Raw genomic sequence first — 27,603 nt, 5'->3', positions numbered from 1 at the left:
TGTTTTGTGAAAAAACTATTCAAAATAGAATTTTAATATTTACTGGAAATTTGAGGCTATATGGGATGAGTCCTATGCTACCTTCTTTTGTTTAAAAATCTAATTAGAATTTAAAAGATTTTAAATTTTTAGTGATAAGGAATTACCCCTTCTCTTGATCATTTCTGGGGTAATTACTGATCACCAGTTTTTATAGTAAATGGGCTGTTTAAAAATAATTATACAATGGTAATTAACAAATAAGACATTAAGATCAAACAAATAAACCAAAAAGATATTTTTAAGCAGCTATTAAAACGTTTTATTTAAAAGCCGGAATAAAGATTAACACTTCAGCTCTGGCAGCAGCTCTCACACTGAAATTTTCATTTTCAATCTTTAAAAGAAATTTGCCATTTTTGCTTTCTAGAAGCTTAGTATCCTTTTTAGGACTATAATTTCTCACCATATTTATATTCGGTTAATTTATCAACTTAAAAATTATTCTAACAATGTACACACATAAAAATAAGATAGAAGAAAGGTAAGACAAGCTAGAAATGGTGCATATCAGAACATATTTGTCTTGTATGCAGCTAAAAACAAATTTTGTGATTATAGTTAAAATATATTTTATAGTCCTAAACGCTTTTCGTTTATTTTTATGAATTTAAAAAATATACAATTATATTTAATACATATAGCAAAATCAATGACTGAAATGTTATCTTGTTACGGTACAGAGATATTCTTCAAACTAAATGAGACTCTGCATAAACCATTGTAGAAAATCAAGTCCTGGTAAATATATCTCACAGAAAAGCTTTAAGCAGACAATGCTGTGAGACCATTCCCCGGGACAAACATGAATCATCAGCAGAATCCAGGCAAAAGCTAGAAGAGAACAAGTTGCTTCAAATTAATATTGTAATCAAGATACCTTGTTAAGATTTCAACCAATGGTTAAGTATATAGATAAAAGCACAACTCTTCAAATTGTGAATCTAATAAAGGATTGCATACATTAGTTTGAATCAATTTGAATTACAGAGTGAAAGAACTTTTAGCACAGAAGTATAAGTTTTAAGTTATAAGCACAGATTAACAGAAATTTTTTTATTATTATTAAATCTGGCATATCCATCTTTTTCCACGCATATGGCATACTTGTGACACTTTCAGAGTGGTCTCACAACTCTTTTGGGAGGAAGCATCACTCAAACTCATACTCGGGGATTTGACACATCTGTCACTTTAAAATCAAGACATAAAAAAGGAGTGTAAATTATTGCAACATTAGCTTTGTTGCTCGATTTTTTCTTTTTGCAGATCCCCAATTTAGTCAGGTTACTTACATCTGAAAGAGAGGGAAAGTGTCTGATTAATATTATTTAATATTTCTATTGCAGCATCAATCAGGGTTTACATATAAAGACTAATGGCTTTAAGAACAAGACAATCACAGGACATTACATCACAGCATTTAATAGTTAGTCACAGCACAGATTTTATTATATTTTCTTTACACAACATAAATGACCCCACAGCCAATTGTTCAGTTGGTGTGTGCACTGTTGAGTCACCGTTTACCCTAGAGACAGCCACGTAGGCTTCTTAAAGGCACGAGTCCATGATGGATCATGGAATGTGCATGTTGTGTTATCCCCACGCTGACTTTTAATGATGAGCCAGTACATGTTGATGTGTTTGTCCATTGTTCAGGTTTGATTGCACTGTTCCCAGTTTTTTAGTATCTAATCATCTAAATTCTGTCGACATCACCAGTTCCTTAATGAATATTATTTTTTAAACCTTTTACAAGAATAAAAAATAAAATCATAAATTAATTTTCTAAACTTATTAGTATCTAGATCAAACATTAAATTAGTTTTTATTTAGAATGAAATAAATGCCACTGATAAAAACAAAAGTAATAAATATTTTTGAAATAATCAAAGTAAAAGAATATAAATTATTAATAAAAGAGGAATATACTAACTGGTAGGGCACTGTCTTTTCCTTAACCACGGTGTGATTAAAGACAAATACTGATAAACATTAAAAGATCATTTAATTCATTCTGACTTTAATTATTTTATTAATACTGTAATAATTTATAAACAGTGCTGTACTAACAGTAAACAATCCATACTATAACAATACAGTTGGGGAAAAAAAACTCACAACGATTAAGGTATAATGCCACTGTTAAAAATAAACAATTCTCCGAATAATCAAAACATTATAGTAATAAAAGAGAAAGATACTAACTGAGACACTCATATTAGCTTCTGTTAAGTCTAGATCTCATTTAAGCTAACAAAGAATAGAATTAGATCAATCTCCGTGCAATCTAAAATTTTTTCTAATCTCTTTTAGTGTTGAACATATATCCATTGCTATTTAGAAATAGCAATTGGCATTATTCATTAGCGTTATTAGCATTATTCATTTAGTATATTTTACCAAAGGCATTTAAAGTGGAAGAGTATTTATAATTCAGGTACAATGCTCTAAACAATCTTCCCTCTGTCCTTTAAGGGTAGAACCAGAATCATTGAGAGAGAGAACTAGTCATAAAATATTCTATTGCATCTAAAAAATTTTCTGCATTGTGTAAAGTAGCACAGATAAGAATATTAGAAAAAAACACTCTCTACTGAATATTTTTCTTTACAGCATCATAGTACTAAATCTGTTCAAGTACTGTCAGGGATCTGTCCAGACATTCTGTAAAAGGTCCGTATTTGTAAAATTGGAAAAAAATTACTTGTAATTTGTGAATATAAAATAAACGTTAAGTCACATTCTTTCAACCAGGGTCCTGCTTTTGTGAATTTGTGCAAATAGGGTCTGTTATTGCAAAAAAAAAAAAAAAAAAAACTTTTTCAAGGAGTTTTTAAATTGTAAAGACTTACAAGATTATGTCCAACACTGTAAAATTATAATTAAAAAAATTAAAATTTAAAAAATAAACAGCAATTGCTGCTACTAAATTAGAGATGCAACATACAAATATTTGGTATTTTGCCTATACTGCTGAACGCAGAATATTCATTTCGGACGAATAAAGGAAGAAGTGTCTGCCGAAGACAAAATTTATTTAGATTACATCTGTCGTTCTCTCCCCCCCCCCGGAAGGGCTTATTCGATTAACAAAACAATAATGAAGATAAACGAATTTGTGAAGGGTCTGAGTAAAGGATAAATTATTTTGTGAAATGTCCGTTTTTATGAAAAGATATTTTGTGAATAGTTCGTTAACGAACCCAAATCTCTTCTAAACAGATATCTGACTGTGACTACTCTTTCTTATTTGTATGGGATGAGTTCTGGTTATCTGGCTAAATGTCAAGACAAGATTACAATATTTTTATATTATTAGTATATAAAGTTGTGTATAAATACACTTCTTTTTTTAGCAACTTTGCTATGCATTCTTCAAAGATGTTTGCCAGTTGAATATGGCCCTGGCAGTTTAAATGTATGTGATCTTAACCAATACATTCATCCACAGATAAAGCTGATTCACAGAACATTAGCCCAAGTAAAATTCACAAAGTTTTAATTACTTCATTGAATAGCTTTATAGTGACGTTTTCAAGATTAACAAAATGTTGATGCATACGCTGATCTTTCAGCAAGAGAAATTTCTAAACTCTTCGTTCGAGAAAAACAACTCAGAAATATTTCTGTATTGTGATCTGCCGTGCCAACTACAATCGCCAAGGTGCTAAACAGATTTTAAACTTGCAAATTTAATAACAAAAAAAAAAAAAAAAACATGTAGATAGTTGTCCGGGGGTGGTTACGAGTTATACCTTCTGAGTTCCCTTCTCTTTTTATTAGTTCCTGGCGGCTGGCTACCCAGAATTATTCTTCCACAGATAACCAAACAAAATCTCCCCAATAACCCCACAAATTTTATTAACCACACAAGCCAGTTTTTTAAAGTTGGGCATTGTACCCAATTGCACATCATTAGTTCCTTTATTATTAAGAAAAGCAAAATAAATTATTATTTTATAGCACAACCATAAGTAATATTAATAAAAAAATAAATAAGTATCTGAATTAGAATAGTTACACAAGATACTAACAATGCCAACAAATGGTTTAGATACATAATCATTAAATATGTAAATAAATTACATTTCAACTTACCAACATGAATGAAGACAAAAACACAATCGTCCCTTCACAACTGCACACTTAATTTGTCCACACCGATTCCAGGGTGTGCAAACATCGATATCCCATTTTCATTCAGCATTTAAGTAATTAGCCAAATACTTCTCCAAGGAATCACCTAGTAAAAAAGTATTTTATGAAGAGAAAGAAGAAATATGAAAAGTTTGCTTTACATTGTCCACGTAAACTGTCAAAAATCTTAGGGTAATGAAAAAAATACAATTATAGATATAGTTTGAGAAGTTAAATAATTGAAAAAATTCAATTTCATATTAATATCCAATAAAGATAACTTGCTAATCTGAATTATCTTCTAATTTATTATAGTATTTGTATTATGTATTTTAAATAAAACAAATTATTGAGTACAAATTGTTTTGCACATATTGTGATACACCTATAGAATAAAAATTTTTTTTGAAAGTATGCATGCTCATAATTTATTCAATAGTTAAGACAACCTAAAAGAATAATAATGAATGCAGTAACTGTGAATGAAAATGATAAATATTATCTAAATTTGTTCCATTTCTCTCAGAATTTTTTTTTAGATTAGTTTACAATAAAATTGAAACAAATTATTTTAGACATGATCAAAACCCTCTTCACTATTTTTAAGAAAATTCAATATTAATCTTTCTGTATATAATAAATTTTAATTAGCAATATATTTCATAGAAAAAAAAGATACCTCTGTATTATGTCACTAAAATAAACATAAATCAAGTAATTCAACTAAATGAAATTTCATTACTAAACTGCTTCACACAATTTCGGCAGATCAAACAAAGGATTTCTAAGGAAGCAGAGAAAAACTTTGATAAATGAATTTTTATAACGATTTTCTTAAAATACATACATTTTACAAACTATTTACTTTAAAATCTAACGCGTGGTATTCACAGATATTTAATAAAATTCATTAATCTTTTTAAAAATTTCATGTAATTTTTTTATATACTGCTATGAAACGTACACTAATATTATAAATCTTTAATTAATAAGAATTACCTGTAATTAAAACTTTTATGATGATAAAATATGAAATCCCGCGCAGCCAAATACAAATGGCTTCCTCTAACAATAGCTTTTGTTTAAACAACGCCAATTGCTTTGGCGAAAAATTTTGGTCACACAATCAATATAGGGTTATAAGAAGATTGATGGATAAAAGCTAGCGTCAAGCTCACTCCGCCCAGTTACCAATTCCTAAATTGACCAAATATCTTATTCCATGCAAGCTATAACCACAGTTATTAATCCGCAAAAACGAGGGTCATGCCCTTGGCCAAAGGTCATGCTCTACACTCCATGGTCATACCAAAGAGGTAAAGGTTAAAAGGGCATTTTTTCTGATTACGGTTTACGAACTTCTGATCACAGTGCAATTTACCCTCGAAAAACTCATTACCGTTTGGCTGTTGCTTGGCTGCCCGCCTTTTTGATAAATAGAGGCATTTGATTGGTTGATTATATAATCGTTTTCATCGTTATCGCTTAATCGTTTTGTCAGGCTTACTAGAATGGCGTTTTTAGCATTTTTGTTTGGCGCAATTTTAATAACGCGCATGCTCAGTTTGATAATTTATTCAAACCAATCGAAGTACTTCGTAGACAATGAATATAGAGGCTTGTATCCCCTCCTTTGCTCGTGTATACTAAAACAAGGACATAAAGATGGAAAGATCAATCACTGTACCAAACAGATGTCAGGGTGAACTTTGACATTGGACACATCACTGGTCTCTATTTTTTTCATTTGATTTTCATAAATTGTTATGATAAATAATAACATTCTGTCTCTGTGCCAGAAAAATCTGAACACATTTTTTTTAAAGATTTATAATTTGTAAATTTTAAATGAAAAAATTAATGTATTTTAAAAAATTGATTTTTATATTGTTCTGAAATTCAAATACTTGAAATAAATATTAAAAAAAACAATTTAAGTGCTTATTAAAAATATATAAAAAATATAAAAATAATTAAAAAATAAATAAAATAATTAAAATATAATAGAACAGTTTTATAAGCAATCTAAGCTGCCCAAAGCATTTAATTTCATGAAGAACAATAAATTGGAAAATGTTAATAATTGCTGAGATAGAGTCTCATAATTGCCTGTTAGCGTTCAGTTAGTTAGTTATTAAAACTTTTTCATGGTTTTCATTTGTGCGTAATCTAAATTCTAATTATTTTCATTCAAAAAGTCTTTCAAAATATAATTTCTTTCCTGTATTTAAATTACAAGTAACTTTGATATCTGGGTTGCCTACAAAAATTCAAAAAAGTACAAAAAAAATTTAGAGCATTTCACAGCATTTACTATTTATCAAAAATGATTAAAAAAAATTATTGATTATTAAAAAATAACTTTATTGCGATAATCAACATTAAGCTGGAAACCTATTACTATTAAGCAATTTAAAAGACTTTTTCGTGGTTTTCCTTCGCATGTAACACAAATTTGATTACTTTAATTTAATCTTCATTAAAATAAATTATTCTTATAACTTTCATGAATATGATTGTATTCTGATACTTAAATTGTTAATTACTTTGATCTCTGAATGGAATTAAGCATAATAAGGGTGTTTCATTACATTCACAAAATAAAAAAGCTCACACTTTGATTTCTGGGTTGAGTTAATAAGAAGAGCTTTTCGTTCTGTTCAGAAAGATGGTACCCTATCTATTAAGGATAATAATAATGAAAAAATGTTTATTTATAATTTTATTCCGATACTTAAATTGCAAATTATTTTATTTTATATACCAATAACATTAATCTGAAAAACATTTTTGTCTGTTTTTCATAGCGTGTAACGCGAAATTTGATAACTTCAATTTCAATTTAATCTTGATTATAATTAATTATTTTTACAACTTAATTATTTATTAACTTAATTATTTTAACTTAATTTATAATTAATTAATTAAAATAATTAATAAACTTAATTATTTTAACTTAACTTTAATTTATTTATAACTTAATTATTTTTATAAACATAATTATTTTTATAACGTAAATATGGTTTTATTCCGATACTAAAATAGCGAGTTACTTTGATTTTCGGTTAAAAACTACAGAAATTTGAAGAATCGCCTGTACATTTTGATTCAATAAACTGATTTATTTTCTGCTTCCCTTCTTACCATTATTATTTTTTTTTAAGTGAAAAATGACTCTTTTACATTACTGTTAGAAAATTTGACGGTTCATCAGGTTGTCATCTAAATAAAATTCGAGCAAATAGTATTGTATTTGTAATGGCGAAAATATCCAAATGATAAAATAAACATGAACTTTTTTTACAGTGTTAAAATTAAAAAACTTAAGTACTCGGGTTCCTATGATTTTATTATTTTACTAATAACTTATTCTGGTATGTTATATTGAAATATCTGATATATGTTATATTGAAATATCTGATATATGTATTTTGAAATATCTGATATATGTATATTGAAATATCTGATATATCTGGAGGAAAAAAAAATTCTAACCAAATGTTCTTTGAGTCAGGAAGAGATAAAAAATACCTGTTGATTTTTTTGAAATATACTTTCTATCACAAACGCCTTAAAACTTTGTTCCCGATAAAAATAATTTCAGATGATTTTAATCCTTCATCTCTTATTAACCTCGTTATATCATGCTTTTGATCAAAGTTCAGCAGCGTGTGCGTTCTTTCTCTCCTAAATATTAATTTGATCCCTACACACGTTTTTTATTCCATTACTTATAAGGATTCGTAAAATATATATTAACGGCCCGGATTAGAAAATAACTGAATTATCTTCTTCAAAAATGGCAGTTATTTAATTTAAATTTGATACTTTTGTGTGTGATCATATCTCAGTGTCAACCATATCGGTGTCACGTATCAATGACATCCAATAAAAATCTAACTGTCAATGAACTTATTAACTGAGGTGAAGGGATTAATTGAATGCTTAATAAAATAAGAGCTTCCTTTGATGATATGTTTTTTAAATTAGTGGTGAAATCGTCTAATAATTATTTTTAAAAATCGTTGCAAGAAAGGTTTGCAAGGGTATTTTTTTTTTCAGACTCATGCGAGTTAATTCAAATCAAATAAATATACTATATGTACTCTCTTTTTCTTTCTTCCGGATTCTAACGAATTAAAGAGTATTCATACTTATCAAGGTATTTTACAACAAAGTGCTAACATAGTACAAAGGTACATATACTTGTATTGATTTCTGTGTATAAATTTTTTTTTCCTTCTATATTTGCTTTCAGAAATTTAGCTGTATAATATTTTATACCCAATTATGTAATTCTGTTGCGATTGTAATTTTTCTTAAAAAATTATTATTTAGATGATTAGTTGAATATTCATAAAGTACGTTAAGAAGAGGTTTGAAAAAAAAAGTAATCAATATCATGCGTAAATGCTTTGGTTTTTATCCTTCTTTTTTTAATAATGTGTTAAGTTTTCTTTTTTTAAATCATTCATAGCCACTTATTTAATTTAATTACATATAATTTCAGGATAAAAACATATCTCAGTTTTTACATAAGCATGTGAAAATCTAATATTTCATGCAGTCTTTCTGGTGGTTTGTGTTAGAGTGATAAATATTTGTTTCAAAACTATAATGTATGTTTCCGCAACTTTATCTCAATACTATGACACTTAACAGTGAGTTCATTAACTAATATTATATTCAAATGTTCTGTAAATGAAATGAATATACGTACATCGATTATCACTAAATGTCAAGTTTATTACTATGGATTGCAAATTCATTCAATTTCTTCTATTCTTTATGTAAGTCAATTTCATGAAATTTTGAGAAATTTTTTGTACAAGTTTAAACTATTTAGAGATAAAAGAATTCTTTGCATGCATTCTGAGATGTATAAAGCAAGATTTTGGAAATGTTTAATTAATTTTTTTTTAAGTACTTTGAAAACTCTGGTATTTGATAACTCCTTTAATATTTACGCGATTTCGTTATAAATTTGTTATATAGATAACTATTAATCTAACTAAGTAATAACTATTGTTATTTTAATTAAGTAAAGTTAATAAACTGTATACGATTGGAACAATCAATTGAGCACAGCACAAAATGGGAATAAATTTAACTATTATAGGTTATATTCTCTAAAGAATAACTACCTCGTTTTTTTCCCACAAAAAATTTACTGAATTTTAAAAATAATTTTTTTTTAAAGAAAATAAGATCAATGCAGAAAAGATTATATAGACAATATATAATTGATTTTATTTTGAACTAATATTTATCTAACAGATAAATTTTATTTAGATATAAAAAAAAAAGTTATAAGGATAGAATATCTCTTTCTAAAATTAGATATTTATGTAAATAAACTATTTCAGCTTAAAAATTGGCGTTTAACTTCTAAATTAAGTTAATATAAATGAACACATTATGTTATATTTTTTAATCAAAGTAAAATAATATGTTTCTTAAAATTCAAGCAAATCTTTTTCGTGTATTATATGACCAAGTTTAATCATAATGCAAAACTGAAAATGTGTTTCTCTCATTATAAATATGTAAAGTCACACTTTAGGGCCAAATTAAATACTAAATAAAAAAATTAAAATCATTTTTTCTTTTTTAATTGTGTTGTTATGTCTTTCTGTTTTGTGCATATTCCATATAAATAAGAAAAGATTGGTTGCAGATAAGACATTAATGTATAATTTATTCAAAATAATTCATAAAGTAATCAAGAAGGATAAAATAAAATTATCAAGATCTCTGGAGAAGTTTATTTTTTATTACAGCATTGATTGTTATACCATGTGTTCATTTATTAGTTCAATAATGGATCAGTGAAAACTTATTGCAACATTTCACATATTTCAATAACGGTTTTGCCAACTGTAGAGATTTCTTTCCTCAACTATGTTAAACATAAGTTTAATCTGTAATTTAATCTACACAAATAATCAAATGAAGGATATTAAATCAATTAACCAGTATCTTATGAAAAGCTAATTATATTGTTTTAAATTCTGATGTAAATTATAAAATCAGATTGTGAGAGATATAACTTGCAACATTTTAATATTTCAACAGATTTTTTCTGACAAAATTGTTATAAATCGGAACAAATTAGATTTGACCAGTATTATCTTCTTACATATCATATTTTGCTGGCATTTCACTATTTCTTTTTCTCTTTAAAACATTGAAAAAGTTTAAGTTACATTGGAAATAAGATAATTTTCTATTTTTTATAGGCTCAAAGTATATTAAAAACAAAAAACAGGTAATGGTTGTAATCAAGTTTTTGTTAATTTGGTAGGCTATAATAATGGAGATAAACTATCCTGTTCAGTTCTTGCTAAATAGCCATCTATATCCATTCAGTACAACCAACAGCTAAAATAAAAATATATTCTATTATTCTACTTTTAAAAAGTGAGTCTACAATATCAGTACATTTATTAACGTCAAGAGTGTCTATATATAAAGAGAGAAAAAGTTTAAAAAATTTTCTATTTGGAATTTGACAATTTATTTTAGAAAATTACTCGCATTAAAAAATTACAAGAATTTTTTATACATAACATCCTTCGTTTTTTTTTCTTTTGTTGTGAGAAAATTCGCACTTAGAAATGCTTGTTAACTAGAAAAATGATTGAAACCCTACTCTTAAAATGGAAGCTCAAAATAATAAATTTATAAGCAATGTTTCGAAAAAAAATTGTGTATTGCGAACATTTAGTTAGGCTTTGTGGTGCCCCCTATCCTCTGGTGCCCTACGCACATGCTTAGTTTGTATAATGGTTAATCCAGCCTTGGACTGATCGTAAAGACACGGTTCCCAGTAGAACTCAGAAGTCAAGCATCATTGGCTGTGGTCAGTAAGCGGGTGGGTGACCACTTGACTTCCTCAGGGATGTTTTCCAGACCGTTGCCAATAGTCCATTGTGCAGCTCTAGTGCGACGTAAATAAAGTACCTACCACTAAGCTCTTTGATTGCGATCAGTTACTTATTTATTACCAAATATCGCAGCTAAAGTTTCTTTGTTTTATTCTTTTATTTACAAACTTATTATTTACAAGCTTACCATCACCACCGACATCCGATACGATAACCTCATTTTAAGTAGAGTTCATAAGGTCCTTAAGAAGTTAAAAATATGGCAGCAAAACTAAGAAGATGTATTTTATTATGTTTATATTCACCACAGCATTCAATATTTAATTTCAAACGCTTGTAAATTCGTGGTAACGAAATGTGTGGTTTTTCAAAATTTTAAATTTAATGATAACTTTATAATTACGACACAAATGACACAGTTTTCTTACTTTATTAAGGACATTATGAGTCCTGTCAAAATATTAAAATACAGATGTTTGCTACAAGCATAAAAACTTAATTTTTCTAAATGAAAGTTCAGATTTTAAAAAAACAAAAGAGTTTCACATCTTTGAAGAAATTAAAATTCACCAAAAATTGACGTCTACGCTCTGAGGGCTCTAGTAAATTGCAGAGTAAATTTTACTTGGAGTTTTTCTTTGAATTTTGCAGTTGTAGATTGATTAAAGATTTGCTAATTTTAATTAGAGTTTAACTAATTTTAATTGTTACAGTAGAGAAAATAATGTTCCACTGCTCCGACATTCTAAAAGGAAAATTAGTGGCACTTTATGAAAATGGAAAAATCTATCAGAAATTAGTTAGGTGTTGAATGTATCTTATTATACAGCAAGAAAATGGTATATGAGGTTAATAAATTGTGTTTTTAAGTTGAAAGTTCATGATTGAGAGGTGTATAATTCAATATAAATTCCTTATTACTTAAGTGCATAAAGTTGTAATCAGCATCTGATTTTATTTTTAAATTTTTTATGCATTGTTGTAAAAAAAAATTAGTTTCTCAAAACTATTTGCATTATTAACTGTTTAAAAGATCCTTCTTTTTTCAGTAATTTTATGTTAAACTATATTTGAGATTTACTTGTAAAATAAAAGTTCATGGAGCCTAAATCTAATTTGATTTTTAAAACCTTTGATGGATTGTAAAATTTTACTTATAGTAAAGAATTGATTATTCTGCGCTTATAAATAACCGGATTTATAAATTCTGTTTGTAGCTAGAGAATAAACTTAATTAAAAGTAATGAATTGAAGGAGCACTTTATGCACTAGACAAAATATTTCCCAGGCTTTGGCCTCCATTCTTGCCAGCCTACTACTACCTTTAACTACTTCCAGCATTTATGTAAACAAATCCCTTTGGTATTTTTTTTTCTTTTCTGAAATTATTAGAAGATGGCCCCAGAAATAATCAGTGAATAAATAGCTTATCAAAAATATTTAAAAATTAATGCTGTTGGTAGGAAATATTCTTCCTACCGACTTATATCAGATAAAAATGCTTAATAAAATAAATTATCTGAAACTAAATGCGTATGTGGTAGATAACTCTTTTAAGTTTTACTGAGTTGAATTAATAATTTAACTTTTCGATCAATTAGTCAGTGATCCCTCTTAAGCATTTTGAACTAAACAAATATTGTGTAACATAAATGAGCTAAATACCACAAAACTTCACATTTCTAAAATTAAAAATTATATAAATAAAATAATAATTCTGCGAAACACGCGTGGACAGTAACTAATTTATTTTGAGATTAAGACGATATATGAGATGTTGAGAAATTTTAAGATATTTAAAAATGTTGACTACATATTAGCATTAATAATTATAAAATATATAGTGAAGAAATCGATACACATATTATTCCAAATCTATGCCTACCTTTGTATATTATTAAAATTGTATCAATTATTGAAAGTACAAACTAAAAAATAAAATTAAAAAGAGCTGATGTATAATTACATTCTATCAGAAACATGCTTTTATAAAACTCAACATTTGTTGAAAAAAATGCTTTTATTCAATAAAATGTTTTATTCAAATCTCTTTATTAAATTACGAATAAATTTTTAGACGACTGAAAAAGAAACACCCTATTTTATAATTTAAAAAAAAAAAAAGGAATAGCAATCGGTTATTCGCGAAAAAAATGTGAATGAAATTTTGCTCTTCGCGCGCGTAAGTCAAGTTTCTAAGTTAACCACTTTTAAATATGAATCGTCCCATTTAAATATGTCTTCATTGTCACCAAATTATTTTTTTAAAAATAATTAATTAAAATTTTTCTGGGCTTCTACCATATAAAAACTCTTGGAACTTTACATTTTGAAATAGAAAAATACGTAGATTAATATGGTATTAAAAAAGTTATACCTCTTAATTAAAGATTTTTTAACCCGCAATTAAATAAAATAATAAATATTCATTAAAAATTATTTTTTGCATTAAATTATCTTTGGGTAAATGGGTATAAGTGAGAGCAATTAGTTTTAAAAATATGACTAAAACTCAAAAAGTGAAATTCTGTCCAAACTATGGGGACCGTATTTTCCAGATTGCGGCTACCTCCTATGTTTTTAAACTATTACCTTAACGCTAGTTTCGTGTACAAAATGAATAAATTATGAAAATGTGACCGAGCTTACACTTAATCGTTCTCATTTATCTGCGAACTCGTTTTTCTGTTATATAACCAAAGTTTTTCTGGAAAGTTGGTATATCGCCAACGAAAGACGAAGCACAGCAGTAAGTTGTAATTCTGGGATGTAATAACCCAATACCTAGTTTTGTTAGGAGAGCAGTCCAAAGTTTTGAGCAATTTATGTTAATTCTACTTTTTGCGTATTTCACCATATCCCCAAAACCTTTATAGGAATTTGAAATATTTTTGCGCTCAGTTATAAAATTCGTTTATCTAAAAGGAATTCTATGCAAAACATAACTTATAATAAATGGTAATTATTTTATTTAATAAGAGTCAAAAAATTGAATAGCAAGGTAGAACTTTCACTAATTGACCGATTTCACTGAAATTTTGCTATTTAAAATTGCATTCTCTTAAATGATTGTCATTGTATACAATCCAAAAATTTTCCGACTAATATTAAATAAAAAAACTAATGATTATTTACTAAACGATATATTTTGTGTGGAATTATATTTGAATAACCGAATTTGACAATTGTGAACAAAACTTTTTTCAATTCGATTAAAAAGTATTCCAGACTTAGTAAAATACACAAAAAGTAAAATTAATATTAAGGGATTCAAGTTTTGGAACTCTCTTCTGTTCAAACTATTAGAACCATATTTCCTTTGTTCCGGCTACCCAATATATCTTGGGGGTCAGAAATCCACACGCGTAAAAAAGTAGATTCACTCAGAGAAAGTGAATTTTTGTGTCTGATTTCGTAAAATATTATTACTACTATAAGACTATGTCTTTTTTGTGTTAAAAGGGCATTTATATTCTATTTCTTTACGTTTTGATTAAAAGCATTTAGAGGCCAAATACTGTTTTAGGGGAGGGATTCTGGACCTCAATTTAAATCAACTTAAATAGAGTTAAACCGTTTAATTCTCATTATATTAATTATTTGTATTTGCTTAATCTTACATGGTTACTGCTACTTTATAACCTGAATTAATAGTGCTTTGTTTTTTTAATCAAGTGGAAAACTGTATTCTTTCTTCCAAGATGTAATTTATCTGTCCTTTTAGCATGACGCTGATCCACCTAAATAGGACCAACAGAACAGAAATTAACAATAATTCCTGCTACGTGCCATGAGGACATATGTTGCCCGAAGTGGTGGGCATTGAAAAAATATTTCCGAGAAGTATTAATCTACGGAATGTCTCGCACATCATTAAAAGTCATCTTAAGAACTAACAGTTAAAATTGAGTCAGTCACTTTCAAAAAAAAAATCTTATTATTTTTTTTCTTGTTTGTGTTTGAAATTTTATAAATTAGAATGTTTTTAAAGAATAGCAGAATATTATATTTCAAGTTTATACGACTGTATAATATTTTTATGACTGAATTAAATGATAAATTTTATATTATGCCTTTTGAGCTAACAGTTTTAATAACTTTTTAAATCTGTTCTGGCTCTTTCTTATAGTATATATTTTGCTTTTTTTGATGTCTCATGTTAATGCATTCTTTTATATATATATTTAACGTCGTTGCCGTGAGGAAGGATAAATACTAATACAGATCTTAGACAGGGAAAGAGGGCACAATATTTAATTTTTAGAGACAGAACAATCATCAAAGTTATACAAAATCCTTGAGCTCCTTAATAAAAGTTTTCCCATAACTCCGGCTTTTCTTCAAGTCAAGTGCTAGCTTCTATTGGTCAATACTTTCTACTAACATACTTTAGTAGAAAGTATTTAATCATTTAAACTGAAACAGTTGTAGTGATATAGTAGAAATGATAAATAAATGAATAGCTTGTATATAAAGTTAATTAAATACCTAGAATAGATATTCTATAAAATAGTGTAATTCTCTGAATATGTATCTTCAAGAAATGATAAATAAATTAGTTACTTTTTCTTTTGATAATCTTTATTTTTACCTTTTTATTTATTTATTTTTTAAGTATAGCTGCCAACACTGATAGGAAAAAATCCAGTAGATGTTTACTCAGAATTTTGAATAGTAATAGGCATTTAATTCATCAAAGATAGTTAAAATATTTTTTTAATTAAATTAAAAAGAGAGTTCTGAATAAAAATAACCTGAACATTTTGGAACAAAAAAAAAGCGTTGAACTATTTTTTATAAATGAGGTTTGCATCATTATGAATTATTAATACTTATTTAAATATTCACGCAATAATCTGCACAAAAATTCTATTTCAATAAGGATTTTTTTTAGGAAATTTCCTCAATATTAGGGAATTTTCTAAAATGTACAAAAACCAGGAGAAATTTTAATGAAACCAGTAAACCAGGAGAAACTGGCCTAATCCAGTAGTCTACTGGATAATCCAGTAGAGTTGGCAGTTATGTTTAAGTGGTAATTAAGAGATAAGCATATGTATAAAGTACAAAATAGGAAGAAAAATTATAAAGTTGGATCTGACAATTTAAAGCATGTCCATTTTTTTTGTTGTTCTTATACAATAGACAAGAGTATTGGTAGCCAGCTTGACTCTATGAAGGTGCTTGCTGGTGCCATCATATAAGGTCATCCTGAGGAAAGGAGCAGCTAAAAGTCTTCTTTATAACTATCGTCTGGTTAGCCAGCTGTAAAATAGAAGCATTTTTCTTGATAAAAAAAAATAGAAATCATGTTACCTTAAAATTCTGCAGTGGGTCAGAATTTAATCTAAGACTTCAACTATATATTAGAATCTGAAAACCATGCCAAACAATAAAGAGCATAATTATTTTTTATGAATTTAAAAAATATACAATTGTATTTATTACATATTGCAAAATCAATGACTGAAATGTTATCATGTTATGGCACAAAGATATTCTTCAAAGTAAATGAAAATCTGCATAAACCATTGTAGAAACATAGTCCTGGTAAACATATCTCACAGAAAAGCTTTAAGCAGACAATGCTGTGAGACTATTCCCCGGGACAAATATGGATCATCAGTAGAAGAACAAGCTGCAATCTGAATACTAATTAAATTTTTAGATTAAAAACAAACTATATTAAATAAGTAAAGAATAATTCCATATATAATCCAGGCAAAAGCTAGAAGAGAACAAGTTGCTTCTAATAAGTATTGCAATTAAGATACCTTGTGAAGATTTCAATCAATGGTTAAGTATATAACTAAAAGCACAGCTTTTTAAATTGTAAATCTATAAAGGATTGCATACATTACCTTGAATCAACTTGAGTAACAGAGTGACATTCAACACAAAAGTATACATTTTAAGATATTTTTGATTACTGGAAAAGTGTTGAGCATGCACACATGCAATTACATATATATATATATAAAAAAAAAACATTCACAGGCTCACTCATGTTGACGCAGTCAACGGAACATTGGAGCACACATCCACAATTAGACAATCTCTCTAGTGCTTTGCTAGTTGACCAAGCTCCCATTATTAACAATAAAAAATTGGCCCACTTTCTCCATATATGTCTAACTTGTCATGAGGTTGAACTAATTCTCTCAATTCAATCTTTTAGCATTCAGATGTATTATAGTTATTATGGGTTTTAGTCAATGAGAGTTAAATTGCTAAAATTAAATAAATTATTGTTATGACAGGTTTGTTGCTCGGTTTCAGACTTTCAATTCTTTTGCTGGTTTTCAATTTAGTCAGGTTACTTACGTCTAAAAGAGAGGGGTAGCGTCTGTTTAACCTTATTTACTATTTCTATTGCAGAACCCATCAGAGTTTAGACATAAATACTAACAGCATTAAGAAAAAGGCAACAATAGGACATAACATCACAACATTTAATAGTTACTCATAGCACAGATTTTTTAAAAAAATTTATTTTCTTTACATATGACATAAACGACCTCACAGCCAACTGCTTGGTTGGCGGTTGCACTGCCTACCAAAGAGACTAGTTGTAGAAATGTGGTGGGCAATATTTTTTTTACAAAATAAGAGATTAACAGCAGAACAATTTTGCGCTTTGTATAAACAACTGAAGTTAATCTTTGCCAGGTCCTGTGAGTGTGCCATTTACATAGCAAATGTGAAATTGTATTGAATGAAATAGCTGTAACTTTATCATTAGTCATTATACAATTACTATGTCTGGAATTTTAGATTCAAGAGAAAGAAATAATGGTTTCTACATCTAAACTGCTAGTAATAAACTGTGCTACTGGATAACTATGCCCAAACTATATAACTGTAGTTTATCTGAAAACATGATAAATATTTGTGTTATGAATTATGCTAATACTACTAAATCAGCAAGTAAAATTTAAATAGAATCAAATATTAAAAAACAAACCTCATATTTCTTTTAGACTGTCTCTTATACCACACAACTTGCAAACTTAATTCTGGTTTTTCCGATCAGACAGTAACAGACTGATGGCTGAAATAAGAAATTTTTTAAAAAATAACATAAACAACTAACTTTCTGATACAAGAACTATGTTAACCTTAAAAGAGAAAATACAAATCTTTAAAAAATAACCACAGCATCAAACCAATATTAACAAAAATATGGTTTAATAATAAAAGTTTATAAACTTTTCATTGCTTTTTTTTCTGTTCTCTTCTTTAGCCCATATTTCATTTAGTGAGAAAAAAGAGACCTTACATTACTTTGAAAGTTTTATAAGTAAAAATCAACCATGTTGAATACTTATGCATGATAATTCATTTATTAAGAGGTAAGATTTAAATACTTTTAAAATCTTTCACCATTTTTAGAGACTGAATGCTAAAATAATAAATTTCTAAAATTGATAAAGCAAATAGAATAAATAATTTTTAAAATAATATAAAAAACAATATATTAATAAATTTATTGTTTAATAATAATAGAGGAAGATAATAACCAGCAAAACATTGACTTTTTCTTAACCTACATTAGATTAAAGACAAATACTGATAAACATTAAAAGATATTTATTTTGACTTTTAATATTTTATTAAAATTTTAATTTGCAAACAGAATACTACAACAATATAGTCGAAGAAAAAAAACTAAAACACTTAAGGTAAAATGCCACAGTTAATATACAATTAGTCGAATAATCAAAATAAAAAACATTATACTAGTAGCAATAGTACTAACTACTGATACTAACTGAAATACTCGTATTGGCTCCTCTTGAATCTGTCTGTCACTTAAGCTAAAAAAAGAATAAAATTAGATGAATCTCTGTGCAATAGACAAATTTTTATTACAGAAATCTCTCTCTCCTTAGTTTTGTATAATGTTACTTTGAAACAGTTCATTATTCATTAAGTATAAACCAAATATATTTAAAGTGAAAGAGTATTTATAATTCAGGGGCAATGTTCTTAGCGATCTTCCCTCTGTCCCTCAGGGGCAGAACCACAACCGTTGTGAGAGAATTAGTACTTAAATTAACTCATAACATTCAACATTCTATTGCCTCGAAACATTTTTCTCCATTGTGTAAAGTAGTACAAAGAAGAATATCAGGGAAAAAAACACTTTCTACTGAATATTTTTCCTTACAGCATCAAAGTGCTAAGTCTGATGCAGTTCTTTGACTACTCTCTCTTGTTTGAATGGGCTGAGTTGTGGTGATCAGGCTTAAATGTCAAGACAAGAGTACAATGTTTTTATGAATCTAGTTAAGATATATATAAGTAAACATAAAGTCGTGTATACATACACTTTCTTTTTAGCAACTTTGTCATGCATTCTTCACAGACTGAATATTGCCATGTCAGTTTTAATGAATGCCATCTTTGCTAATACATTCATCTGCGACAACATCAATATCTCAATAAGGTTAAACATTTAAGAAAACAGTTAAATATGTCACCATGGAATCCCCTAGTAAAAAGAGTAAAGGGGACAGAAGAAATAAGCAAGGTTTGGTTTACATAGTAGTTTTTGACTTAAACATTAACTGTAAAAAATCTGGGAATTTTGAGAAAATAAAAATTATAGATAGAAAAAAATATAAATAATTTGTAGTAAATTAAAAATTTAATTTCAAATTAAAATCTAAATAAGTTAATTTAAATTGTTATTAATTTGTTAATATGAATTATATTCTAAAGAAATATAATAATTTTATATGCATTTGAAATAAAAATTAAATTATGTGTACAAATTGTTTTGCACATAAATGTGATACATATAGAATAAAATTTCTTGATTATAGTATGCAATGCACGCTCATAATTTATGTAATAGTTTAGACAATCTAAAAGAATAATAAAAGCAGTAATTGTTAACGAAAATGATAAATATTATCTAAAATTCAAAATAAGAATTTTTCTGTTTCTTTACAGATTCATATTTAGAATTTCTTTTTAACGAAAGTTTATAATAAAATTGAAACAAAACTATTTTGAATATGATTTAAGAACTCTCCCCTGCTATGAAGAAAATTCAATACAAAAGCTTCCTATCAAAATAAAATTTAATTAATATATTTTCTAGAAAAAAAATCTCTTTGTATTATCAGGGGTCTGTCTAGGTTTTTCTGAGAGGTACCTATTTTGTGAAAATTTAGACATAATTTGTGAAAAATTAAAAATTATATTAAAAAATCAACACAAAAATATGGTAAAAATATGAATTTTTCGTGTCTTAAGGGATACAATAATAAAATTTTAAGAAAAATATTTTGTGAAACTTCCGTTTTTCCTAAAATTGAATTTGTGAAGGTACCGCTAAACGGTAGTAAATTCGGCCTGGACAGACCCCTGATTATGTCTCTGAAATAAACGTAAATCAACTCATTTAAATTTAAGAAATTTCATTACTAAACTGCGTTGCAAATTTTAGACAATCTAACTAAAGATTTCTGGAAACATGGAAAAACTTTGATAAATGAAAACTTTTTCTTTTGGTTTATGATTTTCAAAAATACATAAATTTTACACATAAAGGAAAACAAACTATGTAATTTAAATTCTAAATCTTTGCATTTTCAGGAAATTTAGTATAATCTCTTAATATTAACAAAATCTCATGATTTTTTAAAATATAATGCTTTTAAAACATACACTTATATTATACATCTTAATTAATAAGAATTACCTGTAAATAAAATTTTCATGATGACAAAATATAAAATCCAGCTCAATCAAATCTAGAAAATGGTTCTGAAAAATAATTTTGTTTATGATGTGACAGGAAACTATAGATGCAAAATAACTGATTTCAGTAGTGAGGTAGTTGCTATATGGGTTAATATATGGGTAGCAAGTAAAAATATCCAAGCCATTATGAATTAATTGAGTAACTGGTGCAGCTCTTTGCATTCGAAAGAACATTGTAGATAATATGGTAAATTTACTATAAAAAATATGAATTACCTAGCGAATTCTTTTCATTGCTTAATCATTCCGAGTACGTCCAGCTCAAACATTTTCGCCATTTTCAATCACGTTCAAAAAGCGGGCATCCAAGCAGTTGGCGGTAGATTTCGTTTGGCAATCACCCATTTCAGCTGATCGCCAAAGTTTAGGGTTATAAAAGGGCGGGCATCCAAGACAGTGCGAAAATGGCTATTTTACTGTTTTTAAATTAAATATGTTATTACCTTTAATGTTTAAAAAATATTTTATTGAGAACTCTCTTTCTCCCGCAGTGGACTGATCGTTAAGACACGGTTCCCAGCAGATCACCGAAGTCAAGCATCACTGGCTGCTGTCAGTGTGCGGGTGGGTGGCCACTTGGATCAGTCTGCGTAGGGACCGAGGGTGTGCGGTATTGGCTCTCGTTAAACTGTTCTACCGTAAAGTGCTCGACTTCGCGTGCAGTTCGTCGGGCTACCGAAGCGGAGGTGCTGTTGCGGATATTTGGTCAATTTAGGAATTGGTAACTGGGCGGAGTGAGCTTGACGCTAGCTTTTATCCATCAATCTTCTTATAACCCTATATTGATTGTGTGACCAAACTTTTTCGCCAAAGCAATTGGCGTTGTTTAAACAAAAGCTATTGTTAGAGGAAGCCATTTTATGTATTTGTCTGCGCGGGATTTCATATTTTATCATCATGAAAGTTTTAATTACAGGTAATTCTTATTAATTAAAAATTTATAATATTAGTGTACGTTTCATAGCAGTATATAAAAAAATTACATGAAATTTTTAAAAAGGTTAATGAATTTTATTAAATATCTGTGAATACCACGCGTTAGATTTTAAAGTAAATAGTTTGTAAAATGTATGTATTTTAAGAAAATCGTTGTAAAAATTCATTTATCAAAGTTTTTCTCTGCTTCCTTAGAAATCCTTTGTTTGATCTGCCGAAAATGTGTGAAGCAGTTTAGTAATGAAATTTCATTTAGTTAAATTACTTGATTTATGTTTATTTTAGTGACATAATACAGAGGTATCTTTTTTTTCTATGAAATATATTGCTAATTAAAATTTATTTTATGTAGAAAGATTAATATTGAATTTTCTTAAAAATAGTGAAGAGGGTTTTGATCATGTCTAAAATAATTTGTTTCAATTTTATTGTAAACTAATCTAAAAAAAAAAATTCTGAGAGAAATGGAACAAATTTAGATAATATTTATCATTTTCATTCACAGTTACTGCATTCATTATTATTCTTTTTTGTCTTAACTATTGAATAAATTATGAGCATGCATACTTTCAAAAAAAAATTTTAATTCTGTAGGTGTATCACATTTATGTGCAAAACAATTTGTACTCAATAATTTGTTTTATTTAAAATACATAATACAAATACTATAATAAATTAGAAGATAATTCAGATTAGCTAGTTATCTTAAATTTAAGTTATCTTTATTGGATATTAATATGAAATTGAATTTTTTCAATTATTTAACTTCTCAAACTATATCTATAATTGTATTTTTTTCATTACCCTAAGATTTTTGTCAGTTTATGTGGACAATGTAAAGCAAACTTTTCATATTTCTTCTTTCTCTTCATAAAATACTTTTTTACTAGGTGATTCCCTGGAGAAGTATTTGGCTAATTACTTAAATGCTGAATGAAAATGGGATATCGATGTTTGCACACCCTGGAATCGGTGTGGACAAATTAAGTGTGCAGTTGTGAAGGGACGATTGTGTTTTTGTCTTAATTCATGTTGGTAAGTTGAAATGTAATTTATTTACATATTTAATGATTATGTATCTAAACCATTTGTTGGCATTGTTAGTATCTTGTGTAACTATTCTAATTTAGATACTTATTTATTTTTTTATTAATATTACTTATGGTTGTGCTATAAAATAATAATTTATTTTGCTTTTCTTAAAAATAAAGGAACTAATGATGTGCAATTGGGTACAATGCCCAACTTTAAAAAACTGGCTTGTGTGGTTAATAAAATTTGTGGGGTTATTGGGGAGATTTTGTTTGGTTATCTGTGGGAGAATAATTCTGGGTAGCCAGCCGCCAGGAACTAATAAAAAGAGAAGGGAACTCAGAAGGTATAACTCGTAACCACCCCCGGACAACTATCTACATGTGTTTTTTTTTTTTTTGTTATTAAATTTGCAAGTTTAAAATCTGTTTAGCACCTTGGCGATTGTAGTTGGCACGGCAGATCACAATACAGAAATATTTCTGAGTTGTTTTTCTCGAACGAAGAGTTTAGAAATTTCTCTTGCTGAAAGATCAGCGTATGTATCAACATTTTGTTAATCTTGAAAACGTCACTATAAAGCGATTCAATGAAGTAATTAAAACTTTGTGAATTTTACTTGGGCTAATGTTCTGTGAATCAGCTTTATCTGTGGATGGATGTATTGGTACACATACATTTAAACTGCCAGGGCCATATTCAACTGGCAAACATCTTTGAAGAATGCATAGCAAAGTTGCTAAAAAAAGAAGTGTATTTATACACAACTTTATATACTAATAATATAAAAATATTGTAATCTTGTCTTGACATTTAGCCAGATAACCAGAACTCATCCCATACAAATAAGAAAGAGTAGTCACAGTCAGATATCTGTTTAGAAGAGATTTGGGTCCGTTAACGAACTATTCACAAAATATCTTTTCATAAAAACGGACATTTCACAAAATAATTTATCCTTTACCCCCTTCACAATTTCGTTTATCTTCATTATTGCTTTGTTAATCGAATAAACCCTTCCGGGGGTAGGGGGGAAAACGACAGATGTAATCTAAATAAATTTTGTCTTCGGCAGACACTTCTTCCTTTATTCCTCTGAAATGAATATTCTGCGTTCAGCAGTATAGGCAAAATACCAAATATTTGTGTGTTGCATCTCTAATTTAGTAGCAGCAATTGCTGTTTATTTTTTAAATTTTAATTTTTTTAATTATAATTTTACAGTGTTGGGCATAATCTTGTAAGTCTTTACAATTTAAAAACTCCTTGAAAAAGTTTTTTTTTTTTTTTTTTTTGCAATAACAGACCCTATTTGCACAAATTCACAAAAGCAGGACCCTGGTTGAAAGAATGTGACTTAACGTTTATTTTATATTCACAAATTACAAGTAATTTTTTCCCAATTTTACAAATACGGACCTTTTACAGAATGTCTGGACAGATCCCTGACAGTACTTGAACAGATTTACTACTATGATGCTGTAAAGAAAAATATTCAGTAGAGAGTGTTTTTTTTCTAATATTCTTATCTGTGCTACTTTACACAATGCAGAATTTTTTTTAGATGCAATAGAATATTTTATGACTAGTTCTCTCTCAATGATTCTGGTTCTACCCTTAAAGGACAGAGGGAAGATTGTTTAGAGCATTGTACCTGAATTATAAATACTCTGCCACTTTAAATGCCTTTGGTAAAATATACTAAATTAATAATGCTAATAACGCTAATGAATAATGCCAATTGCTATTTCTAAATAGCAATGGGTATATGTTGAACACTAAAAGAGATTATAAAAATTTTTAGATTGCACGGAGATTGATCTAATTCTATTCTTTGTTAGCTTAAATGAGATCTAGACTCAACAGAAGCTAATATGAGTTTCTCAGTTAGTATCTTTCTCTTTTATTACTATAATGTTTTGATTATTCGGAGAATTGTATATTTTTAACAGTGGCATTATACCTTAATCGTTGTGAGTTTTTTTTCCTCAACTGTATTGTTATAGTACGGATTGTTTACTGTTAGTACAGCACTGTTTATAAATTATTACAGTATTAATAAAATAATTAAAGTCAGAATGAATTAAATGATCTTTTAATGTTTATCAGTATTTGTCTTTAATCACACCGTGGTTAAGGAAAAGACAGTGCCCTACCAGTTAGTATATTCCTCTTTTATTAATAATATATATTCTTTTACTTTGATTATTTCAAAAATATTTATTACTTTTGTTTTTATCAGTGGCACTTATTGCATTCTAAATAAAAACTAATTTAATGTTTGATCTAGATACTAATAAGTTTAGAAAATTAATTTATGATTTTATTTTTTATTCTTGTAAAAGATTTAGAAAATAATATTCATTAAGGAACTGGTGATGTCGACAGAATTTAGATGATTAGATACTAAAAAACTGGGAACAGTGCAATCAAACCTGAACAATGGACAAACACATCAACATGTACTGGCTCATCATTAAAAGTCATCGTGGGGATAACACAACATGCACATTCCATGATCCATCATGGACTCGTGCCTTTAAGAAGCCTACGTGGCTGTCTCTAGGGTGAACGGTGACTCAACAGTGCACACACCAACTGAATAATTGGCTGTGGGGTCATTTATGTTGTGTAAAGAAAATATAATAAAATCTGTGCTGTGACTAACTATTAAATGCTGTGATGTAATGTCCTGTCTTGTTCTTAAAGCCATTAGTCTTTATATGTAAACCCTGATTGATGCTGCAATAGAAATATTAAATAATATTAATCAGACACTTTCCCTCTCTTTCAGATGTAAGTAACCTGACTAAATTGGGGATCTGCAAAAAGAAAAAATCGAGCAACAAAGCTAATGTTGCAATAATTTACACTCCTTTTTTATGTCTTGATTTTAAAGTGACAGATGTGTCAAATCCCCGAGTATGAGTTTGAGTGATGCTTCCACCCAAAAGAGTTGTGAGACCACTCTGAAAGTGTCGCAAGTATGCCATATGCGTGGAAAAAGATGGATATGCCAGATTTAATAATATTTAAAAAAAATTCTGTTAATCTGTGCTTATAATTTAAAACTTATACTTCTGTGCTAAATGTTCTTTCACTCTGTAATTCAAATTGATTCAAACTAATGTATGCAATCCTTTATTAGATTCACAATTTGAAGAGTTGTGCTTTTATCTATATACTTAACCATTGGTTGAAATCTTAACAAGGTATCTTGATTACAATATTAATTTGAAGCAACTTGTTCTCTTCTAGCTTTTGCCTGGATTCTGCTGATGATTCATGTTTGTCCCGGGGAATGGTCTCACAGCATTGTCTGCTTAAAGCTTTTCTGTGAGATATATTTACCAGGACTTGATTTTCTACAATGGTTTATGCAGAGTCTCATTTAGTTTGATGAATATCTCTGTACCGTAACAAGATAACATTTCAGTCATTGATTTTGCTATATGTATTAAATATAATTGTATATTTTTTAAATTCATAAAAATAATTAAGCTCTTTATTTTCCGGCACGGTTGTCAGTTATTAATATAACTGAAGTCTTTGATTGGATTCTGATCCACTGTAGAATTTTAAAGGAACATGATTTCTATTTTTTTATCTAGAAAAATGCTTTTATTTTACAGCTGACTAAGCAGACAATAGCATAGCTGCCAACTGTTCAGAATTTTTCGGATTTGTTCCTAATTTTTAAATCCAATCTGATATTTTTATAAAAATTCTGAATTTTCATAAAATTTTTGATTTTAAACCAATCCTTTTTTCTGATCGCCACAAGCATGCATCCTGTGGTTATTGTGCTAAAGTAATTTTTAGTAGCTTTTTATTGGAAAATATTATTCCAATAGCTGTCTGTTGCTGATTATTTCACTAAATTATTATTTTTGGAAATTTTTTTTTTGTAGTATTTAAACACTTACATCAGAAATATTTGTTTATGATGTAGATTATTATTTACCAGTGTTTTATAATTTGGAGATAAATAATTATATATTAATAGGTAATGTTTGTTTTTAATATATTATACCGGTATTCCTAATTATAAAACATTAATATTATAAGTTTCGCACAAAAGATAGTGTTTATAGTTTTGTTTTACTAATTTACATATTTAAATATATGTCTATTAATGTTATGATTTAATAATTAAATTTTTATCTTACTCTCGTAATTAGTGCGTATAATTTTGTCGCATATAGTGTTCCTCATTTTTGATTCCTAAGGTTGGCAGCTATGCAATAGTTATAAAGAAAGACTTAGCTGCTCTTTTTCTCAGGATGATGCCACTGATAGTGGTCATAGACCTTATATGATTGCATCTGCAAGCACCTTCATAGAGTCAAGCTAGCTACCATACTCTGTCTATTGTGTAAGAACAAAAACAAATATACGTGCTTCAAATTCTCAGATCCAACTTGAATAAATTTTTTTTCTTCCCTTTTTATACTTTTTACATATGCTGTACTCTTACCACTAAAAATAAATATATTCAAAAGAAAATTTATCTCATTTATTTATTCTTTCTTGAAGATGTATATCAAGAGAAAGATACTATTTTATAGTACATATGTATCCAAGGTGCTACTACTATAACACTGCAACTATTTCAGTTTAAATGAATCTCAAGTTAGAATTTAATAGTAGTTACTTTTTGCCGTTTCTGCGCCGACGGTGCCGAAGGTGCCGTCGAGTTGAGTTGAGTTGTTTCCCTCCTGCTGCTGAGTTGAGTTGAGTTGTTTCCCTCCTGATTTAGTTTTGGTTTCGGTTTCCAAAGTTTCTTACTTCC

General features: G+C 28.0%; 3 long non-coding RNA genes across 3 annotated transcripts; 1 reads left to right on the top strand and 2 right to left on the bottom strand.

Moving 5' to 3' along the window:
* Positions 1-277: 277 nt before the first annotated feature.
* Positions 278-5,987, bottom strand: LOC147809345 (uncharacterized). The gene is made up of 2 exons (XR_015433719.1): positions 5,182-5,987; positions 278-4,288 (listed from the first exon to the last, which is right to left on the bottom strand). It is a non-coding gene; the product is annotated as an uncharacterized LOC147809345 (long non-coding RNA).
* A 10,354-nt stretch (positions 5,988-16,341) lies between these two features.
* LOC147809344 (uncharacterized) lies at positions 16,342-21,238 on the bottom strand. The gene is made up of 5 exons (XR_015433717.1): positions 21,060-21,238; positions 20,782-20,846; positions 18,842-18,886; positions 18,034-18,120; positions 16,342-17,939 (listed from the first exon to the last, which is right to left on the bottom strand). It is a non-coding gene; the product is annotated as an uncharacterized LOC147809344 (long non-coding RNA).
* A 312-nt stretch (positions 21,239-21,550) lies between these two features.
* LOC147809343 (uncharacterized) lies at positions 21,551-25,801 on the top strand. Its single transcript, XR_015433718.1, has 3 exons — positions 21,551-21,759; positions 22,670-22,814; positions 25,606-25,801. It is a non-coding gene; the product is annotated as an uncharacterized LOC147809343 (long non-coding RNA).
* The last annotated feature ends 1,802 nt before the right edge of the window (positions 25,802-27,603 follow it).

This window comes from Parasteatoda tepidariorum, chromosome 5, assembly GCF_982258835.1.
Source record: "Parasteatoda tepidariorum strain Cologne lab strain chromosome 5, Ptep-v5.0, whole genome shotgun sequence".
Lineage (NCBI taxonomy): Eukaryota > Metazoa > Arthropoda > Arachnida > Araneae > Theridiidae > Parasteatoda > Parasteatoda tepidariorum.
This window is presented reverse-complemented; position numbering and strand designations above follow the sequence as displayed.